Source organism: Urocitellus parryii, chromosome 13, assembly GCF_045843805.1.
Source record: "Urocitellus parryii isolate mUroPar1 chromosome 13, mUroPar1.hap1, whole genome shotgun sequence".
NCBI lineage: Eukaryota > Metazoa > Chordata > Mammalia > Rodentia > Sciuridae > Urocitellus > Urocitellus parryii.
The window spans coordinates 7,830,465-7,848,823 of record NC_135543.1 but is presented as its reverse complement, the minus strand read 5'-3'; the positions used below and the strand labels follow the sequence as shown (position 1 = coordinate 7,848,823).

General features: G+C 38.9%; 1 protein-coding gene and 1 non-coding gene across 2 annotated transcripts in view; both read left to right on the top strand.

Annotated features, from left to right (window-relative positions):
- Dok6 (docking protein 6) overlaps window positions 1-18,359 on the top strand; it is a 366,478-nt gene that overhangs the window by 244,542 nt on the left and 103,577 nt on the right. The gene's annotated exons all lie outside the window — the stretch shown is intronic.
- LOC113182696 (small nucleolar RNA MBII-202) lies at window positions 158-244 on the top strand. Its single transcript, XR_003300782.1, has one exon. It is a non-coding gene; the product is annotated as a small nucleolar RNA MBII-202 (small nucleolar RNA).

The following is an 18,359-nucleotide window of genomic DNA, read 5'->3' as shown; positions in this document are numbered from 1 at the left end:
TTTGAAAAGAAGAATATAATTAAAGGATTTCCACTACCTGGTTAAGAGTCTTGCTACAAAACTATAATAACAAAGATAGTGTAGTATTAACATAAGGATCGACCTCATGATCAGCAGAAAATAGTGAAAAGTTCAAAAACAGACACTTTTCATGGAGTGATGATGCCTCCCTCGGCAACCTTGCTGTACTGAACTGATGAAGTACATTTGAAGCCTTTTGCATCTGACAGCTGAGCATGTTATTGGGGCCCTCAGGGGAGAACTCCATGGCTCCATGAGGCTTCATCTGTGTCTGCTTTGGAAAACAACACCTACCTATCTGGTTTTTGTTGTTGTTGTTGTTGTTATTGTTTTGCTTTATTTTTAAGTCTACATAAATTCATGTAAAAAGGAGACAAACAGTGCTGAAACAACTGGACAGGAGAAGTGTGAACCCCAGCCTCCCCCTTGCTGCAATGGCCAGACCTGCATCCTCCCAATGTCATGCTGAAGCCCTGACCCTCAGTGTCATGGTATCTGCAGAGGAGCCTTCCAGAGATAACCAGATTTAGGTGAGGTCGTAAACAGGAGGCCACATGAGCTTAGCGTACTTTCACAAAAATACCAGAGAAGCTTGCTGACTCCTTTCCTCCCCCACAAGAACACATGGCGAGAAGGCAGCCATCTACCAGCTACGAAGAATCTCAGCAAAAACCACCCTCCTGGCATCTTGATCTTGAGCTTCTCCGCCTCCAGACTGTGAAATGATAAAATTTCTCTTGTTTTAAGCCACTCAATTAATTATATTTCCTATAGTAGTCCAAACTAGTCATAAAACTCATAATAGCCCCCCAAAGCTCAAATGAACATACACCTAAATATAAAAGTTAAAATTGTAAACTTATCAAAGAAATATAAAGAAATATTTTTTCTCCATTTATTTATTTATTTTTAAGTACTTTTTATTTTTATATGACAGCAGGATGCATTACAATTCATATTACACATACAGAGCACAATTTTTCATATCTCTGGTTGTATACACAGTATATTCACACCAATTCATGTCTTCATATATGTACTTTGGATAATAATGATCTTCACGTTCCACCATCATTTCTAACTCCATGTCCCCTCCCTTCCCCTCCAACCCCTCTGCCCTATCTAGAGTTCGTCTGTTCCTCCCATGCTCCCCCTCCCTATCCCACTATGAATCAGCCTCCTTATATCAAAGAAAACATTCGGCATTTGATTTTTTGGGATTTTCTAACTTTACTTAGCATTATCTTCTCTAACTCTATCCATTTACCTGCAAATGCCATGATTTTATTCTCTTTTATTGCTGAGTAATATTCCTTTGTGAATATATGCCAAATTTTTTTTATACATTCATCCACTGAAGGGCATCTAGGTTGGTTCCACAGTTTAGCTATTGTTAATTGTGCTGCTATAAACATTGATGTGGCTGTGTCCCTGTAGTATGCTGTTTTTAAGTCCTTTAGTTATAGACCGAGGAGAGGGGCAGCTGGGTCAAATAGTGGTTCCATTCCCAATTTTCCAAGAAATCTCCATACTGCTTTCCATATTGGCTGCACCAATTTGTAGTCCCACCAGCAATGTATGAGTGTTCCTTTTCCCCCACATCCTCGCCAACACTTACTGTTGTTCGTATTCATAATAGCTGCCATTCTGACTTCAACTCAAAATGGATCAAGGACCTAGAAATAAAACCAGAGACCCTGCATCTAACAGAAGAAAAAGTAGGCCCTATCTCCATCATGTGGGATTAGGCCCCAACTTCATTAATAAGACTCCTTTGGTGCAAGTATTAAAATCAAGAATAATAAATAGGATGAACTCAAACTAAAAAGTTTCTTCTCAGCAAAAGAAACAATCTGTGAGGTGAATAAAGAGCCTACATCTTGGGAGCAAATCTTTACCTCTCACACATCAGATAGAGCACTAATCTCTAGGGTATATAAAGAATTCAAAAAGCTAAACACCAAAAAACAAATAACCCAATCAATAAATGGACCAAGGACATGAACAGACACTTCTCAGAAGATGATATACAATTAACAAATATATGAAAATAACAATTAGAGAAATGTAAATCAAAATTAATCTAATATTTCATCTCACTTCAGTCAGAATGGCAGCTATTATGAAAGAAAATATTTGTAACCTTTAAAGGCAAAGTTAAGAATAATTATTACAATGAGAAACAAATGTATAGAAAATGCATCAATAAGTCAGGCTTCATCAAAGTTAAAAACTTCTGCTCTTCACAAGATATTTCAGAGTATAAGAGAAAAGATGAGACAGACCCTGGAGGAAAATCATAAAATCTTTATTTGACAGCAACTTAGTTATATACTCATGACCCATAAAGAATTCTTACAATCCAAAATAAGAAGAAAAATAATCCATTAATAAAACAGGCCCCCAAATTCGGACAGTTTAGAAAAGAAGCTAGACTGGTAGACAATGCACACAGGAAAAGATGCTCACTATCATTAGTCATCAGAAACTGTAAATCACAACCATAGACACCACTAATCCTCCCCCTTACAAAGAGAAAACAAAAACAATAAAAACGTCAAGTGGAGATGGAATACTCTAATCTCTCCTTGCTAACGGGAGTAATAACTGGAACACCAATTCAAGAAATAGTTTGGCAGTTTTTATGTGTACCACATGACAGTTTTACTTCTAGATATTTATCTACCCAACCCCCCAAAACATACACAACATTTTTATCTGGATGTTTATGGTAACTGTATTCATAACAGGCAAAGCTGGAAACAACCCAAATGACCATCCATTAGTAACTGGATAGACAGATGATAATGTAGTTCTACAATAGGATGCGGCCTGCTAATGGAACACTATGAGAATGAATCTCAAAAATATTTTAAGCAATATGCTTGATCATATATGTAGAAAATTTTATAATAGGCAAAACTAATTGGTAGTGGCAGAAAACAAATCAATGGTGCCTGAGCTAGGGGTGGCTAGAATGCACTTCAAGGGGCACAAAGGAGCTTTTTTGGTGGTGAAAAAAGTTTTCAACACACACACACACACACACACACACACACACAAATAAGAATTTGTTAATTAGCTCCATCTATTCATTCCAAAATGTGCATATTTCAAAATAATATGTTGTACACAAAATACATACAACATAATATTTATTTTTAAAATAAATTTTAAGGAACTAGAGATGTAGCTCAGTGGTAGAGTACTTGCCAGGCATGCATGAGCCTTGGGGTCCTTTCCCAGCAAAGGAGAAAAGATTTTAATAACAATGATAAAGTCCTGAATCTTGACATTTGTTAAAAATGGAACTTCTCACAAATATTGGTGAATATTCTTAGATGCAGATTGTACCCCATGTTTCTTGAGGTTTCTTTTCCACAGGAAAAGAAAGTATGAAGAAATTTATCATTTTTTATTTTTCATAAAGAGGAAAGGAAGCAGAGCATTCTGTGGATAGGGTGCCTTTACAGGATACTGCCAGGCCTTTATTTGGGGGTTTGTATGATAAGAACAGAAACCACTTTTCACAACCTAAAAAAGGTTTGAACACATTAAGTTTTTTAAAATAAATCACCATATTTTCATAGTATTGAGTTTTTACTTCCTTAAATTATAGGATTTCAAAAGTTAATACAAACTTTCAATAGAGGAGTGGAAAAGAAAACCTTAAAATTACTCATAATATCTCCATCTGGAGATTAATGCTGTTAATATTTTGGTGTACTTCTGTCCAATATAAATTTAAATTAATACAAATAAAGATATTTATCCTGTTTCTCACTTTATATTATATTTAAAAGCAATTCTTGAATACTTCATAATTGAGCTTCCAGTGGCTCTATGAGGTCTAAACATATGGCTAGCCATCATTAATTTAACATTAAGATGTTTCCAAAATGAACTATAATAAATTAGGTCACACTGACCATCTGTGAAAACAAAAATGTGCAAATCTCTGATTATGTTCTTAACAGAGCCTTTTAAAAAGAATTGCTGGGTCAAAGGATGCGAACACTTAAATGTTCTTTACAATACAGTAAATTGCTTTGGAGGAAAGTAATACAGATTCATACACCTCCTAACAGTGCTGAGAGAGTGCCCTTCTTGTCCCCATAAATACAAACATTAAAATGATGATCTAAGGTCTTTCTATTTTGATACAGCAGTTTGGTATCTCTTTTTCTTTTGTTTGCCTTTGAGATTGGAGGTTTGTCCTTTTGAACACGATTTATTTGTATTATTTTATTTTTATATCAAAAAATATAAAAATAATGTTAATGTTCCTTAACATTAGGATATTGGCTGTAATTTTGTGCATCATTTATAAATTTCAAATGATCTCCCTCTTATTAAAAGGAGCCAAGGACAGAATTGCTGTGCATGACTGATCCAGAGCACCCACCTAGGACACATGTTCCCTGAGTCTGAGCTGGTAGTAGGGCCGGTGATGATACTGAGGAAAGCTTGGAGGCAGATACAGGGGTCAAGCCAGGCCAGGCATCCTAGCAAAACAGAGCAAAAGACCCGTATCTTCTGGTTTTATTTTATTAGCTCATTACACAGGGCATGCTCTTGGATATAAATTCTTAGCCATTTATTTATGTTACTGTGTGTACTGGTAAGTAATAAAATTGAATATGTCAAAATACTCCTCTTACTGATAGACTTCTTCAGAAATGTTGATAAATTCTATTGTGATAAATTCTAAGTTACAAAAATGAACAATAAGATGGATCTAGATCCTTTATTCTGGAAGGACACAACCTCATTCACTCTGATAATTATAGTCATGCATCTTAAGCCTCAGGGAGCAGGTGCCCAGGGGAGGACAGAGGAGAACAAGGACCAAAAAGCTTTGGGGCCTCGGCAGGGAACAGCATTTGGGAGATGAATTCATGGTCTCACATCAGCTCACAGCAATTGCTCTTTTACTATGATGACTACAACTTCGCAGTTTAAGAGTAAAAAGCAACCGATTGTCCATGCAAACTTATTTTCTGAAAATATCACAAATTTACCTGATCCACCGAGTAAGTCATAGGATTCGTGATTATGCCCTATTTCATCCTGTGAAAGACAAACCCACATTTTAAACTGCTGGTGTGGCATTTTCACTTCATGTACCCTCATAAATATTGTGAGCAAAAAAAATGAAGATGAGTTCAAATGCCTGCGTGGCAAAACTCAGGTGAGCTCAAAATCCTTTTTATAAAATTATTGTTCAAAACGTAACCTCCCCTATTGAGCAAGATGCCTAAGATAACAAAATTGGTGTTTAAAATAAATGTCTCACCAACTTTCATAAAACTGCCTCTACTTGAATGTCTGAGGAAAATCTGGTTACCAATTTATAGCAATTGGGAATGTGACACAACGCCGACTGTAACTATGGTAACTATGGGATGGTGGTTGTAGAAGCAAAGGCTGTAGATGGGTTATTAAGGATTCTGTGAGGGAAGAGACTTAAGTTTTCCCTAAAACTTTTGTCATCAGGAATGCAAACAGAAAAACGCCCTTCACTAGTTCATGTCTGAGTCCGTAGGTAAAAGGTAAGATGATACCTGTAATCTCAGTGACTAGGGAAACTAAGGCAGGAGGACTGCAAGTTCAAAGCCCAGCCTTGGTGACTTAGCCAGAGCTTGCATCAAAAATTAAAAAAAAAAAAAAAAAAAACGGCCTGGGGAGGTAGCTCTGTGATAGAGCACCCCTCGGTTCAATCTTGAGGCACCCTGAATAAGTGAATGAATGAAGTCAAGATAAAGCAGAGTATTAAATATGATGTAAACCCATGAAATGCATAATATGCATGAATATATAATATGCTCTACTACTGTTCAGTCTATATATTATATAGGTTAAGGATGCCTTGTGTGTGAAAGTCTTGAGACCAGAAGTAGCTCAGATTTCTGAAGTTTCACACTTTGAAATATTTGCACAGACTTTCCTGGATGAGCAACCTTAATCCAAAAAATCCAAAATCTGAAACGTTCTGAAATCTTAAACTTTCAGAGCATTATGCTGAAAATGTGGAGATTTCGGAGCATTTCAGATTTTGGATTTTCAGAGGGTCAAAGGGTATAAGGTGTAATGTAGCTAAACAATTTCTCCAACGCTCACACAGAGCCCAGCTCCTCGGAATCAGTCAAGTTATCACTAACTTTGTTCTTTTTTTCACAAAATATTTCATTCGCCATCAAGAGTGTTTGGGGGGCCATTTCTTCAAAAATGAGTGTATTTTGTGATTCTGGTATTTTCTTCTGAACTGGTAATTCCCATTCTGTAGGTTTCAACGGGTTGGTGCATATTTTATCTCCCAGAGAGTGTCCCTGACAGCTTTTTAGACAGTAAGCAGGACTCATGTTCCTTTATCACACGGTCCTCAGACATTTCTTGACCGAAACATGGAAAAGTTGCAGTTAATTAGAATGAAATACAGTTAGACTCAAGAAGTGAAGCACCAAGGTCGCGTGTAACTTCAGCTGAAGTGAGGGAAGTGCGAGCATGTCCCTGTGGCGCTGGACTCTCTGCTGCCACCTGGCCGGCGCCCTGAACCTGCTGGGTGAAGACATCACCAGTGGGAACAGATCAGAGGGCTCATGTGCAAACCTGTGCGTCTGTTGGGTGGAGGACTCAGAGCAGGGAGTGGTCTCCTGGGAGAAGGAGTTTCGGGGAGGGGGGGGTGGTCACCCGCCACCAGTCCTGGGGAGATCAAACCAGAACTCCAGTGATTTTACCCCCTCATTTCTAGAAATCATTCTTTGACTTAATGACTATTAAGAAAGTTTAGGAACTTTCTGAAGGAGCATTGAAAAGTCCAAAAGGAAGAGCAAAACTGTCATTTTGATCCCCGTAGACCAATTAGTGAAAAGCAATCCACATGAACGTCTGTGGGTTCAATAAAAATGTATTGAACTTTAAAGTCAACGGAGCAAAAACGAAGATCAGAGCCTCCATTTCTTGATAAGAACGGTTTCCTAGGGCATTTAATTAATGTTTTCTCCTAGGGGAAAAAATTAGTCCTACTATTATCATAGCAAGAGATTTTCCAAACTAGACACACACCAAAAAAAAAAAAAAAAAAAGACACTCATTTCCTAAAAGGCTTTGTCTTAACACCACTTGTTTGGAATTAGAGGAGGGGTCTGTGTAGACCTGTGGATTTTAACATCACACACCTCCCTGGTGCCCATTCTCACTCGAGCCTTTCCTGTGCCCTCGACCATGTCATCTAAATCCAGTTAGATGCTAGGATGGAAATATTTTTGTGACATCAAAACCTCTACTTACCTTTTGGGCTGCTTTGTATTCATTAGTCAAACACTAGAAAAGAACTAGAGACATAAAGATGAAAAATGCATAATCCCTGCCCTTAAGGAGCTCACAGGGTACTTGGCAAGACAGATCAACACATGGCACAATATAAGGTACGAATTCCAGTGAAGGAGACCAGGGGATGTTCCACGTTACAAAGGGTTAAGTTACGATGTGGATTTTAAGAGGCAACAGTGCCAACCCCAACTCCCCTCCCTGGAGCTGGGTCTGAGGTTGGGCACCACCCAGAAGCCCATGCGGCTGCATGTCCTGTCTCAGATGCCTCAATCCTCCCACCGCAGCTGACATGGCAGGGGAGAAGGGCAGGGCATATCCAACAGGTGTCATCGATTAAAGATAGGGCCTCTCAGGAGGTGATTAAGTTAAATGAGGTCAGAAGGGTGGGACTCGAATGTGACAGAATTCGCAGTTTTATAAGAAGAGGCAAAGAAAGATCTCTTTCTCCCTCCTCCACCCCCCAGCAGAAGAAAAGCCACGTGAGCCCAGCCACAGAGACAGGGTGGCAATCTGTCAGCCAGGTGGGGGCCCTCAGCTAAACTGACCAGGCTGGCCTCTTAGTCGCAGATATCCAGCCTCCAAAACCATGAGCAAATCAATGCCTGTTGTTTCAGCCACCCGGTCTGTGCCACGGTGTTCTGGCAGCCTGAGCTGACTAATACCAATTGTTTAAGTACTTTGGCACAGAAGTAGTGCTTGATACAAACCGCCAGGCACAGACTCTAGCGCAGAGTTTAGCGTCTGCAGGTGATTTATACCAACATCGACCTCAGACACAGAAATGGCTTCTCTTGGCTCCAAGAGAAAGATTAGGAAAGATCATTTAGAAAGATTAGGAAAGAGATTCGGCTGGGGGCCTCACCTGAAAGCGAACAGGATCCTTGCCTGCAGCTTGCTACTTCCTGGAAGGCTGGCTCAGCCTTCTCCCCCAGGCTCTGCCCCCTGCTGGTGGGAGGGAGGCTGTCCTCCATCCTCAGCCTCCCTGACCTTGTGTGGCTGGACACTGGGAAAGTGTTCTCCTTCTCTCCAGTGCCTCAGCCACACTCTGCCCTGGGTAGGTCACATTAGAGATCTGAGGGTCACTGGGTATTGGAAAGGCATCAATCAACCTGAGAGCAGAGTCTGAGCCAGGGGACAGGGCCAATAGCCAGTTTCTTCCCTGGGTTTGGGTGGCAAGGAGAGCAGCCAAAACGCACCAAACAAGGGGTTACCGTTCCAGAAAAATCTCAGGCAGAAGAATTTCCAGCCACAGTCGTAGCTGTTGGATCTGGCTGTCAAGGGAAGGGCAGAGAGATCCAACCAGATGGCAGGAAAGTTGGAGATCCATTCTGCTCCCAGAGAATGGAGGCGCCAAAGCAGTTCTAGATGACAGAACTGTTTCTTATTTAGAGATGGTGACACTCTTGGAAATCATGTGGCTTGAAGTCAATGAGTGTTGAAGTGGCATTACTGAGGCTGTCCACACCTCAGAAGTCCTGGAATCTTTCACTCTGTAAATCATGTCCACGTCTCTCTTCTATAAATTAGACACTAAGGGTGTCTAAACTGGTGGTATCAATGTCCCCAAAATTCAGTTTGGTTGTACTGATATGAACATTTCCCAGGAAAATACATCAATAAGTGGATAGTATTTTTAATTGTTTTTTTGAGAAGTCATAGCCATTTTTGGTTTATGGTGTATTCCCTCTGTAAAATCTTGCTGAACTGTTAGGAGGCTGCTCGCATATTTGCTTCTATTGGACCAACCACATGTACCAAGTGCAATACTCATCACCCAGGGTTTTTTGAAACACATTTGTGAGATTTGCTGCATTCTGTTATTTCCTTTTTCTCAAAAAACACCAACTTTTGATTTGCACAGGGGCAGGGTGACTTTCTCAAGCTCCTACAGGAGCAGAGTCACTTAATCGATTCTTTGCCACAGGTCATTTTCATCTAATTAAAAGGTGGTTGTGAGCCTGGTGTCCCCAGGCTGCTGTTTACCTTGACCGGCCTTCGCCAGCCGAGACTCAACCAGTGCGTGTGCGGGTGACCCTTAATCTGCTCTTTTCTTTGAGACTGTTTAGCGTTGTTTCTGTTACTTAAACACTTTCTTAATTTCATCTCCTTCTCTTTGATGTCTCCACACAGTTATCTCTTGCAGTCTTGCAAGGTTATGAAATTTTCAAAGCCCTTTCATTTTTTTTTTTTTATTGAAAATTCTCAATTTCTTTCTCTCAAGTGCCTTGCCGGCCAATCTTCACCATTAACAATCTGGTATCAGACCTCTTCCCCTGGAAATACAGTTTAAAAAAAAAGAAAAAAGAAAAATATAATTGAAAACAAATCTTATCTTGACCCAGAAATTTCTTAAAAGGAGGAGACAAAGAAAAAAAAATTCTTATTATTGAGTACCGTTAAAACAGAGTGCAAAGCATATTGCAAACAATCTGCCAAGACATTTCAAAGACATAAAGAAAACGTCACCCTTTCCTACACTCTGTCAGACACAACCCATGACATACATGTTTTGAGGATGGATGCTGACTGCTCTCAAGTAAGCACCACTGTCACACCCAGATGGCGTGGCCATCTGTGCTGGCTAACTGGCTTCATCCAGAGGAAAGCCACATTTCTCCCCTCTTCCTGGTGGAGGTTGTGAGGGTCCCAGCCTCCTGCTGACCCTGGCGTAGAGATGCTATCTCGGGTCACTTAGACTTGTGACTGTCCTCACGTTCTAGAAGCTCCTTTGACTAGAACTCTTCTCCCACGCTACCCCAGGTTTTACCGAGGGTTGGGCCAAATGTCTCGCTGCAGCCTCAGACTCTGTTGTCTGAGTCCACCGGGCTTTCCTCCCTCTCCAGCCCAACCACTGTTCCAAGCCACAGGGTTGAAGACTGTGCATTCATTGGCTTACGTATTACTGCAGCACTCTCAGGGCTGAAGGGCGGCATCTTTAAGTAAAAGACCAAATCTCAGGTGGTTTCCGGTAGCAGGAATCTGTTTCTCACTTATGCTAGTCCACTTCGGCTCTGGGCAGCTGTCCTGGAATCAAGACACATCACTTGCAATCAAAGAATAAATGCTCGGGGCTGGGGTTGTGGCTCAGGGGTAGAGTGCTCACCTGGCATGCATGAGGCACTGGGTTCGATCCTCAGCACCGTATAAATATAAAATAAAGGTATTATGTCCACCTAAATCTAAAAAAAAAAAATGTAAATATAAAAGTAAATAAGTAAAAATAAATGCTCTGACTTAAGTGCACACCCTCCTGTTCCAAGTCACTTATTAGAGACTTGGTCACATGGCCCCCCCTGCACTGGGTGTTAGGGACTGTAAGGAGCATAAGACATTTGGAGAACAGTACTGTCTAGGTAAAAGGGCACCAAATATAGGTTTAGGTACTTAAAGGAGATGAGTTGCACAGAGAATCATCAAACAATGAGTTGGGATTATTTAAGGGAAAGAGGGAGGTGGGTGTGGGGCCATTCACAGTGGGTTGACAGCTTGGGGAAAACCTGGATGTGTGTGGGGGGGCTATTTTGCTGTTGGAAGTTAGAGTAAGAAGCAGAAAGCAGGGAAGAGAGCTTGTTCCAAAGGCAGATAACACTCATGCCCAGAAGCATTTCTTTGGGCCAAAAAAATCTTGGATTTTATCTTGTACCCAGCAGGGGACTGCTTTTAATGCAGGCAAGTAAACATAGATTTAAATTTCAGATATGTCTATCTGGTAACTTAGCAGAAGATATCTTAATAATGAATCTTTTAACAACTTGGTTAATAATTTTAAACAAACAGCACATCCAAGTCATTGTTCCCTGAGTAATGAAAAAAAAAAAAAAACCACAGGGAAATAAATCAGACAACTCAGACGACATCTGTACCTGCCAGCCACTTAGTTCCCATTTGACCTCATTTATACCCTATTAACTTTTGTGGGGCATGATTTTTCTCATCCATAAGAACTTGGTAAAATATATTCTGCATGTCTACCTTCAGTGCTGATGTGAGCATCAAGTACAATACCGTGCTCTGAAACACAATTTTAGAAGTTATCCGGTATAACACAAATAGATGAGTTGATTAAATCTAAATCTAGCGTTTATTTTTATGCACACAACCAGGAAATAGGAAATCAGAAAGGACCCCTTTCAAAAATCATCATTCCTCCATGAAAAAAAAAAAAAGACAGAGACCATGATTTTGTAGTGTCAGCTGCAGAGTGTCATCGCAAAACAGAGATAGCATTTTAACAGAGGTGCTGAATATCAACACAGGAGGGGCTCCTTTGGAGGAAGCAGATACCAGTGGAGGCAATGCATTTTATCACGGTTGTCTCAGTTGCTTTAGACAATTTTATGAAAACATCTCTAAGAGGGCTTTTCAAAGTGAGTTCGTGTAACACACAATCAATCATATAACTCTGGGTTTATTTTCATGATGGTGATACCACATGCAAAAGCCCCAGGTTTGAGCCTCCCAGGCAAGGATGCTAGAAATCCTCCCATAAGGAATGAAGTGCTAAAATAATCAATTTTAAATTAAATAGTCATAATTTTGTCAAGATCCCTTATAAATAAAAATGACTTAGTCTTTAATTAGTCAGATAAATGACCTATCTCTTGACTTCAATGCTAATCACTTCACTTTCTTCCCTGCAATGGTTTCTACTAAAAAACCACTGGTTGGTAACTCTGATTCAAGTCGTCGCTTCACTGGCAAATATTGAACCACACACCAACCGTACAGGGAAGAATCAAAACCACAATTACTTTTGTAATTATAAGATTCTTCTTGGTGCTTCATTCTAGATAAAGATTCTGAATTCATCAGTGTATTTGAGTATCTGCCACAAGCACACATCATATTATATACACATGAGCATAGTGGTGTTTAATTCACAGCATGCATCTTAAGCTAGGCCTATGTTTCATTAAACTTCAAAAATTAGAATTATCAGGACTTTCTTCTATTAGCAGAATGAGGAACTATATTTTTAATGTTGTGAAGAAAAATCAAAATTATGTCAAAATCAGCTCTTTCAAAACTGATTTTTTTCTGTCATATTTTCTTGTAATATATTTATTCAGTTAGGTTTTTACTTTTAGCCTTCTGACTTAAATATTTTTAAAATTATGAAGTGTTATAAAATGCAACAATTTAAATTCCTATAAGTGAAGCAGATCCTAAGAGACTTTAAAATATTAAAAAGGGAGGAAGCATATATTCCAAACACTTAGCTAATTCTCATGTACTTATATTACCAAAATCCAACAAAATTGATATTTTGGTCTTCATTATCACAAATTAAGGGAATAAAATGCAAGAATAAAAATAAATAAAAATTTAGTTTGCCCACACAGTAGAATACTGTGGTCTGCAAAACCCATGTCCTCATTATAATATGGCTTTGCAAATATTTATTGGCTGAATGTATAGATCAAAGAAGTAATTTGCGTAGTGGATATTCCCTGTTCCCACTGGCAATTACCAACAGATGATGAGAAAATGTATGTTTTGGCACAGGGAGATATGGCTTATGAGAAATGAAATTAGTATGAAATGTAGAACAAAATCATATTTCAAGATGTCTAGACACCACATTCCTCCATGACATGTCTAAGTGGATCACGGATTGAGGATTCCCTAAGAGTCTATCAAAGACGATTCTGGCTACAGAACAGAAACCAATTAAGCCACATATGAAATTGGTGTTTTTGTTCCCTTTGTCTACTATGGACAGTTAACGTAGATTCAATTTGCAGTTTGCTTTATTTGCAACTGGCTCTATTTCCCTCGACGCAGCTGTGTCTTACACAGCGGATGCTGGGGGCTTTGGGGAGCACAAGAGTCTGTGTTCACTGCAGGTGAGGCTTTGGTTTGCTTTGGTGCTCCTCAGGCTACCGCCACAGCTGCAGAGGAGTGCGGTGGTCAGTTAAGCCTTCTGTTCATCGTCCATGGGCCATCTCCGGAACTGGCCATTATGGAACTTCAAACTGGTCCCATTTAAGAGGAGCAGGGAAAACAAATGCACAGAGGACCTGAGTTCTCATGCACTTTACTCGAGGCCTGTTTCCATGTAGATTTATGAATCGTTTTATAATTGGAATCTGTAGGCCGTCAGCACATGCAAAATTCTTTATATTCAGAAATGAGTTTCTGACGACAGTGGCATCTTTGAATAATCAGCAAGGTAACAGATATTCAAATCAAATCACCCTTTCATCTGTGATTCCAAACATCACCATTACCAACCATTGTTAAAAGAAATTAAGTTGCTTCTAGAACTTATACATTCTTATTTTTAATATTGGCTGAAAACAAACCAATAGGGTAATATATCATCTGAGTCATTTCTGTTGAGAAATAATGCCAGTACACAATTCTTTAGTGAGAACATATAATTTGCTCCTTGAAAGGGGATTTCAACTGACATTCATGTATCTAAGTGACTCCTTATGGCATTGAGGGTCCAGCCATTCATCACCTCTGTGTTAATCCTTTATCAACAGTGTCAAATAACAGTTAATTTTATTCTACTTTGTAAGGTTAACAATAACTCAATTAGTAAAAGAAATAGAATACACTTACTGTTAGAAGCACTAGAAGAATAGAAACTTTTCTAAATGTTAGTTCTTTGTGGATTCTGTAGACTAACCTAGTCGTAGCGGGTTCCTTGATACTTTATTTGTGTAGAAAATCAATTTCAGTCTAGGAGTACTTTTTTTTTTCCCCTAGGCAATGAACATTGTCATGGTAATTTTGAAGGGTGCAAGCTACAACTAAGAATAAAATAGGAAGTCTAATTTTTTAACACTTCATTCAAAATCAAAAGGAAAAAAAAAACATATTTTCCAGGAAAAGGGTATATGAGCAGGAACATAAAAAATCAACCCAACTCTTTGAACATGCTAATTATCTTTCTATAAAAATACACAGGACACTTATGTCTCAAAAAATTCCTTATAAATGAAATAGCAAATGTAGCATTGTATCTTCCCTGATTCAATTACAAAATCCCAAAATACTTAAAAATATTGCTTTCAAAATACACCAGATTGGTCTTGAAATTAGAACTGAACTTCAGAAATTTACACATTCTTTGAATGCCAGGTTATCTAGGGTCATTTGCGGTCACTGAGTTCCTAATATTTGAGGGAAATACAGTATGTTCAGGTCAGAATCTCTGCCTATGCAGTAGAACAGCATAGGATCTTCATCATTTTAAAATTATCTTCAGTCAAGTTTGGGGAAAAGCACAACAAAGAAATAAACAATTACTAAATAAGATCTAAAATTTATAGACTCTTTTTTTTTTAACTGAGCTAAGAAAGGATTTAGAAATGTGAAATGAGCTGAGAAGTCAGGGAGGTATCTATTTCTGTCCTTGTTATAGCTCAGTAACCTCAGAGAACCAGCCATGGGAGGTACCCTAGGCTGAGGGTTGAGATAGGAGCAGGAGTAGGCATGGGCCTGTCTGGGCTTCGTCACTTACTGCAGATGGACTTGGGGCCAGTCACTAATTGTTTTATGCAAAAAATCATACTTCAAGGTAGTGGTTATGATATTGCTTTTTCATGTTATTTGATAATTAAGCATTCCAGACTTACGATGGGCTTACAAAATGTCCATAATCACGAATAAATTAATGCCCATAATTATTAATAAATAGTAATGCAAATATGTATGGATTTATTTTCTACATTCTTATATACTCATTTCTATTTTATTTCTGACTAGAAGCTTTGAGGACACTCTCTGTTACTTATTTTATGTTCTCTAGAGTTTCCTAAAAAAATTGAGTGCAATTCTTTCAACACAAATATTATATTCACCTAAAGGCAGATTTTTTTTTCCCTGAAATGCTCATGAACTGTGGTTTGAAAGCTCTTCTCTAAGAAGGGACCTTGGGACCTGTTTATGTATGTGACCATCTATTTTTTACTTTGGACATGTAAAATATTTTTCCTATTAAAGCAGAAGGGCCTCTAAAATTGCATAAGCTTTGAACCCTGCAAAATTTGCATCTGTTCCTGCTCACTCTGCTTAACTATTTCACCCCTAGAAGTGCTGGGGTGTTCAACTGTCTTTTTCACACTTCCTCCTTTTCCAATGGAATCAGTAAAGCTCACCGGCTAGAAGACTGACCTGCTAGTGTTGGCATGTATCACCACAAAGCCTGAGGCTTCCAGGTGACATCGGGATCACACTGATCTTGGCCCTAATCCATATCAGTGCTCTCAGCAAGGTGATAAAATCAGTTATAGACCCAAGGACCTGTCCCCCGGGAAAGGAGGAAGATGAGCACCTGATCTGAGATCCACTTCTCTCCCAAGTACTGCTAAAGCCCCCTGGGTGTGGGTGGACCAGGCCAGCTGTCCAGGCTGACCCTGTGAATGTGCTACAGAGCCACCTCCTGGTAAATGAATTAGCAACAGAATTAGGACAGAAATCCCTATTCCTGGAATGCCATTAGCAGGGTGATCCTCCTTCAGTATTACTTACAGCACATCACCTACAACCTGGAGAAGCCACTTGAAGTATCATTGGGGTCTAAAGCATACTTCCCTTCCCAAACACTGGGTCCCCCCTATGCTGCTCATGCTCTGCCCTTCCAGCCCTGGCAGACTCTGAGTCAAGCCCTGCAGCACCCAAAGCCAGAAGCCAGACTCCAGGAGCTGACAGTCCTTGCCCTGCTTTGTCTGTGCCTCTTGGTTGTTGTTATTAGTGGTAAACCTAATATTTAGTGAAATCTCTCGATAATCTGACCCTTTCTTTGTCCTACCCACCAATGTACCAAAAATGTTTGAAGCATAGGGCTGGGGTCACTGGCTCAGTGATAGAGCACTTGCCTAGCATGTGTGAGGCACTGGGTTCGATTCTCAGCAACACATATGAATAAATAAATAAGGGTCCATCAGTAACTAATAAAAAATTTTTAAAAAAGAAGAGAAAAATGTTTTAAGGGAAGGGAATAAGCAACATAAATTCAGAGCAGAAGTTATAGTCCATTAATATTCCTCTTAAATGAATAATCCCCCAAATAGATATTTTTAGCATAATATATCTGAGTCTGAAGAAAAAAATTTCAAATAAAGTAGTTGATCATTAAGTATTTAGAAGTATTTTCATATAATAAATATTTTATTTACACAGTGACATTTTTCAAAATGCAATAAATGTATTCATCAATTTATAAAGACCTTAGATAAGTTGAATTACATTTTCATTGACTCACAGAATTACTCCAAAACTGCATAAATCAAGAAGGATTTGATACACATGCATAAATCAAATTAGGGTATAGAAGCATTTTGCATGTTTATTTTCTTTTTTTTTTTTTGTAATAAATACGATAAACCCATTGACTAGAAAAAATAATCACTAGAATGAAAAACCTTTATATCTGCCTGAATTTGTTACTAGAACATTATACATTTCTCACATTCAGATCATGTAATGAAGAAGTTTAGATGAGAATATGAAATCTGCCGGTAACAAGTCTGCGTTCAAATTTTCTTGTTCAAGACTCTTTGCTCCTGTAAGTAGTTTCCCCATTTGAACACTGGAGATTTTTGCCCAGGCCACATGGTTGTTTTCAGAATTAAATGAGATGATGCATTTGAAAAGAAATGATCACAATGCCCAACAAAACGTGAGCAGAGTGAATGAGAATCACGGATAATTATTAGATCCATCTATGTCTTCTGTAAAATGTCAAGGCAGTATCTGAACTTGAAAGACTCCTGCGCTTCCTATTTTAGAAGAGAAAGTAGAAATCAGGTCTCGGAGTAGTGAACACATATGCTAAACTCAGGAGCATATGGACGGGCAACTTTTCAAACTGAAGGCGCCTCCGTTCTTTTCATGCACCCTGTTCTGCTGGCAGACCTGTCAATCAGCGCACTGTCAACCACAGGCCTGAGGAGTGGGAAACGCGGCCTTCCACGTTTTGCTTTGCGGATGAATGAGTCCTTCCAACGCTTGGAAATAAAGAATTCTCTAAAGCTACATTTGACCAGCTCATGCCCCATTACTCAGTAAAGAGATTGTATTTAAAACAAGTCAGATCGGAATCCGAGTCTGAATCACTCCTCTTGGCATTGCAAGTCCCCATTGACGTTCTCTTTGTTTTCCCCTTACCACTCTGAACCCACTTGGTAATTTTAGAGGCTACTCTGTTTGCATTCATTATATGACTATTAAGGAAACTGGCAGAAACTGGTTCATTCAACAGAGAGATGGAAAACAAAACCATTAGTAATTCTGCTAGAATTAAGTAATTAATTTGCAAGTATAAAGTCTAATCAAAAGAAAAAGAAATGCTTTAGCAACATGATTTCAGCAGCTGAGTCCCCCGCATATGTAAATGGATCTGTTTATATTTTCTCCAACTGTGCCAAGCAGGCCAAGATTCTAAAACCTCTCCCCTGGGGCAGCCATAGGGTATCCACTCCCTCCCAGATACAAGTGTGCCCCTAGAGACTTTTCTACTCACCAGATTATGGCTGAGATTAGCTCCTTGAGGCCCACTTTGAACATGTTATTCTGTAAAGCTTTATCTGGAAAAACTTCCCTGACAATAGATTGAGAACTATGTCACTATAGAATGAGAACTATGCTATAATTTAATATGCAACCACCTTTGTAATTATACATGACAAATCATAAATATGTTGCGGTAAAGTTCTAAAACAAATGTTTCTGTTTCCTCTTTACTATGGAAATGGTTGAAACCCTTTTCCTGAAATAGCTAGGGTTTTATTCAGTTTTATGCTGTTATTTGTACAAGATCTGCTGAGTCTATATCATGTTGTCACTGTTCACTTCTAACCCTAATCTGCCTTAAAATTTTCCCTACTTTTTTCCAATATTCTCTTTGCCACTTAAAGAAAATTTTTAGACTGTGCCTATAGTTGATCAAAGTTGCTTTGGATGATAGAGTCTCTGTAGAGTTGGCAAAAAATATCCTCTTCTGATTGCCTATAGCAAGGAATTGAATTTTACTTTTTAAAAAATTGTACTCC